Source organism: Periplaneta americana, unplaced genomic scaffold, assembly GCF_040183065.1.
Source record: "Periplaneta americana isolate PAMFEO1 unplaced genomic scaffold, P.americana_PAMFEO1_priV1 scaffold_24, whole genome shotgun sequence".
Lineage (NCBI taxonomy): Eukaryota > Metazoa > Arthropoda > Insecta > Blattodea > Blattidae > Periplaneta > Periplaneta americana.
The window spans coordinates 494016-499413 of NW_027185505.1; the positions used below are offsets into that span (position 1 = coordinate 494016).

The window sequence follows — 5398 nt, forward strand, 5'->3', positions numbered from 1 at the left end:
TAGGGAGAGCGCGAGGTACGTTCACAATCCCCTGAATACATATTCCCTTCTTCGAGAAAACGCAGAGAAGTGAACCGTCTCATATGAATATGCTACCAGTCATAAGTTTCAATACGGAGCTGCAAGTACTTAAGAATTATCAATTACTCTACAATTATGCAGCGGCGTCATCATCCAAGCTATAGCTGGAATAGGGAAGGGAACATAATATCCCATAAGTCTTATTAGAACACGCTGGAAATAGTGACGTAAAAAAAAAAATCGCCAACGGCACGTGGTGTTCCCAAGCGGTCACCCATCCAAGTACTGACCACGCCCAATGTTGCTTGACTTCGGTGATCGGACGAGAACCGGTATTTTCAACATGGTATGGCCGTTGCCGATGAAACTGCGTAATCTGTAGGCACTTGAGGACGATGGGATTGGGGTGCACTCGATAAAACCTGCACTCGCTCACACACACACGTAAACTGCCTGCTTAGACTCTGTACCTAAATTACCAAGCTCGTTGGATGTCATTGGGATAGATGATAAATCTATCTATCAACGGCAGTTTGGTTACGTTTCAACGTCACACACTGCTGGATTGACACGGGATTAATAAAACAGCTAGTCGGCATTCTAAGTTAAGCCACAGGTGGATTGTTGTTCAACAGCGGAGCCTCCTTTCAACCACATGGTTGTGGAACTGTAGTCGGATTTTCGACATCATTTTCATGCCATACTACGGAACTTCACACAAACTTCAATTCACTTCTTGCACCGGCGGCTACTACGAATGGACTGAAGCTCGCTACTGACTAGGGGGGGGGGGACATTTGTCTCTTGATGGATTACGTGACAGATATATAAAGTATCAGTCGTATGTTATGAACCCGAGTTTCAATAAAGATAGATTACCCGTATGTCCACAGATTCTCAGTAGTGGCCTGCGGAAGGATTATGCCCGCGGTCGACAAGTTACCTTCTAAGTTGTTTTCCCTCAACAATTAATGCTGCCAAGTGAGTAGGAATGACACCGCGCTCTCATATAAGTCGTACGAAACTATTAAGGAAACGAATTTGCCTCGTGGATCCAAGTCTCCCATGGACTGCCTATAATGTATTATCTATCCTAGAAGTGTTATCGGGGTGATTATTTAAATTTTCACTCGGTGGGAACCGCTGTTGTTCTTCATTCATCTACTCTGTTATGAATAACTTGTGGCCCTTAAAAGGGCCGGTTGCTGATTCCCTAGCAAGCACTCCCGCTTACTTGGAACTAGTGTATTTTGTGACGGCCTTGGTCCCTTCACTGACGGCGTGCTTGGCCAGCTCACCGGGTAGCAGGAGACGGACGGCTGTCTGGATCTCCCGACTGGTGATGGTCGACCGCTTGTTGTAATGCGCGAGCCGCGAAGCTTCCGCGGCGATGCGCTCGAAGATGTCGTTAACGAAGCTGTTCATGATGCTCATAGCCTTTGAACTGATTCCCGTGTCTGGGTGAACTTGTTTCAGAACCTTGTAGATGTAAATGGCGTAGCTCTCCTTCCTCTTGCGCTTCTTCTTCTTATCGCCCTTCGAAATATTCTTCTGGGCCTTGCCGGCCTTCTTGGCAGCCTTTCCGGAAGCTTTGGGGGGCATGGTGCTCGTCTGATGATGAGCCCGGAGGGAGAAAAATATTTAAGTCGCAGGGACAATGCCGTACTGCCTTCCCAGTGCGAGCCAATAGAAACAGCGCAAACGTTTGTGACTTTACGATTGGTCCGCTGTCGATTATTGACGTTGGCGTAAAAGTGAAGGTTACCGTGGGCCCCTACCCTGCCCCTCAGGAAATTCACGGCACCTAGACACCACAAACAGCCTCTCACCAACAACCTAATACCACTATAATGGCGTCCATCCTACTTCGACATGACATCACGATAATTCATTGCAATATTAGACACCTGTATAACAACAGAACGGAACTCACTCACCTCATCCAAGAGCAAAAACCTGAAATTATATGTTTAAATGAAACCCACCTTCGAGACAAAGACCGCTTTACTATGAGAGACTTCACTATATATCGACGCGACAGACCTACGATAGGAGGAGGAGTTATGATTATGACTAACAAAAACTTGACAACAACTCAAATTCCCCTACCCCTCCACCTCGACGACCAAGAATGTGTAATAATTCAAATCCACATAGGTAATTCTCGCATGCATGTGGCTTCTTTCTACTCTCCGCCAGCCAATCCACTCCCATCCACACTCCTGCGTTACCTTCACACCCTTCCAAATGTCATAATCACCACAGATATCAACGCCCACCACCCCTTCCTCCATGATAACAATCGGAACACCAAAGGCAACCACCTAGTGACGCTCTTACCCAGTCTCAACCTAGTACAAGTTCCACTCCCTGCCCCCACACGCCTACCAACTCCTACTCAACAATTTACAACTCCTGATAAAATATTCATCTCTCCCAGATTACATAACCGACTCATCAATACTTTAGTCCTTCCCCCTCTAAATTCAGACCACGCACCCATACTAATAAAACTTGCCTGCCCCTTTTACCGCTCTCAACCCGTGAACGAAGCTATATACATGCGAGATTATCGTAACGCTGATTGGCAGAAATTCAAAGATTACATATCTAAATCACTCCCTCATTTTCCAATCACGAAACACGAAGACTTAGACACCGCAGAGACTTTGTTTGTACAGGTGCTTAATGAAGCTATTCAAGACTCAATACCACAAAAACGATATACCACTGACCGTCGCCGTGCATTACCTCCAGACATCTTAAAAATCATAAAGACAAAAAGAGCAGCACACAGACTCTACATGCGCACCCATGAAGATGAAGACAGACGCCTCTACCGCTCACTGCAAGAAGATGTCAAAGACGCTATACAGAGATACGAGACGCGACGATGGGACAAATTCATTCAGAAAGTCGACAAAGACAGACTAAACGCTCCCAAGCGATTTTGGGAAACCATAAAGCGTATTAGGGGCAAGTACCAATATACTTCCCACCCATTACGCTACAGACAACAAACGATTATTGACACACCAGGCAAACTGGAAGTCTTCCGGCAGTTTCTATCCAACACGCACACAATACCTATACATCCAGACTTCGACCAAGATCATTACCATTTCATCACAGATCATATCACTAACCATCCTATCCTCTATAATCCACTCCCAGCACCAGCACCACGATCAACCGACGACCCCATCATTGATGACATCACCATACTAGACATCTCACTTGCCCTTCAAACATGCAAGAACTCAGCACCAGGACCTGATGGTATCACATACCAAACACTTAAACAACTCCCGCCGACAGCCCTTAATTTTCTTGCTGGGCTTTTCACCCTCTCTTTGAAACTTGGACACGCTCCAACACGCTGGAGACATTCACACATAATTCTATTTCCAAAACCTGGTAAAGACGCCTCAGACCCCGCCAACTACCGACCCATAAGCCTCACCCCGACTATTGCCAAGTTAATGGAGAAAGTACTCGTTTCACGCTTGCAGGTTTACCTGCGCGACCGAAATATGATTCCCGATTCTCAGGCGGGCTTCAGACCGGGAGTCCAGCCGACTGATCAGCTGATACGGGTACTTACCCCCATTGAGGAGGCCTACTCTAAACGACATTACTCAATCATGGTAGCGCTCGACGCCAGACGAGCCTTTGACACAGTATGGCTGGACGCCTTGCGATATAAACTAACAAACATGGAATTTCCGCACGAAATAACACGCTGGATCTCCAGCTTCCTGAAAAACCGATCTGGCCAGGTGCGTCTTGGCAGACAAGATCTGTCCCGCACCTTCCAAATCGAAGCAGGAGTTCCCCAGGGCAGCGTGATTTCCCCCCTGCTCTATAACATATATGTATCTGACATCCCCCAACCCAACAACAATCAAGTGGGCCTGGCACAGTTTGCTGACGATGTGGCATTCTGGGTCACCCATCCCCGCTTACGATCCGCCAGGGTACTAATAGACAACGCCCTGAGACAGTACACTGAGTGGGCCAACACCTGGAGAATTACCATCAACACCGAAAAAACCCAAACCTGTGTCTTCCGCCCTTCTTTAAAATCACGAATCACAAACAGACAACACATTACCATCGGACAAGCATTAATACCACTCCAACACAAAGTAACATATCTAGGCATTCCACTCACATCAAAACTCTCTTGGACCACAATAGCGCAAACAATATGGGACAAATACAACAAAGCCACTAAAGCAGTAAGCTACCTAAGCGGCATTAGAAGACAAGGCTGCCACGCCAACACATTACTACACCTATATAAAGCACTGGTTCGATCCCAGTGCACCTACTCCTCCTATTTTCTACTGCAATCTTCACCCTCAACACAAAAGAAATTTGAGTCCCGTGAAAGGAAATTATTGCGCCAGATATTTCGACTACCCAAACATACCAGAAACGACACAGTATACATCCACACTAAAACGAAACCACTCTCCACACACCTAATCCGAACAGTCACTAAATACACACACTTCGCACTACGTCGCTCATACACACAACATATGTTTAACAATCCTCCACACACCAATAAGAACACAACCATTGAAAAACTCCTACAAGCCTATCAAGATCACTTCAATCCACAAAATAACTATTAAACTCTCCCCCCCCTCTCTCCCTCTCTACAACACCCCTCGTCTCCCGGAATCGGCAAATTCGCGGCCTGTTTCCCATAAATACTCCACAAGAATGCCATCGTTGAGGAATACACATATATGTCATGGACCAGAACCCGACACATACAATTAATAATCCACCTTCATCTACAACGAGAGGAAATCGAAATCAAACACCCCACCCACAACATAACGTACCAGCGAACATCACTCCGACTGCTGGATAGCTGAAGTCAAAATGCCAACGCCCAAACACAAGGATAACAACAATATAAACAAATTGTGACTGCCCTCACCACTGCTTAGTGATGCATGATAGCTACCGTTGAATAACTAAACAATAAATAAATACATTCAAAATTCACGCAAGCCCAGTAAATAATTTACATCACAAATAGTTCATGGTTACTCCTCAAATAACAACAAATCAGAACTTAAAATCTGCTTCTTAAATCTTCTTTCTTACTTTCTACCCACCTGTCTTCTTTCCACGTCTCAACCTCAATCTCATAAAAGCCCTAAATATCCAACATTCTAATAACACTGCACTCACAAGCACTCACGGTCGAAGAGGGCATTGTAATGTAAGACCCTAAAACGACCGCTGGCTCTGCCAGCAATCAACTCTGACACCGGGCGAGGCGTCGTTCTTGTAGTTAAACAGCTGCAAGTAGGAGTAGCATCATGTCGGGTCGTGGAAAGGGAGGCAAGGTGAA

The 5398-nt window shown here is 45.9% G+C and overlaps 1 non-coding gene across 1 annotated transcript; it reads right to left on the reverse strand.

The window, feature by feature from the left end:
* Positions 1–262: 262 nt before the first annotated feature.
* LOC138693922 (5S ribosomal RNA) lies at positions 263–381 on the reverse strand. Its single transcript, XR_011330607.1, has one exon. It is a non-coding gene; the product is annotated as a 5S ribosomal RNA (ribosomal RNA).
* Positions 382–5398: the final 5017 nt, after the last annotated feature.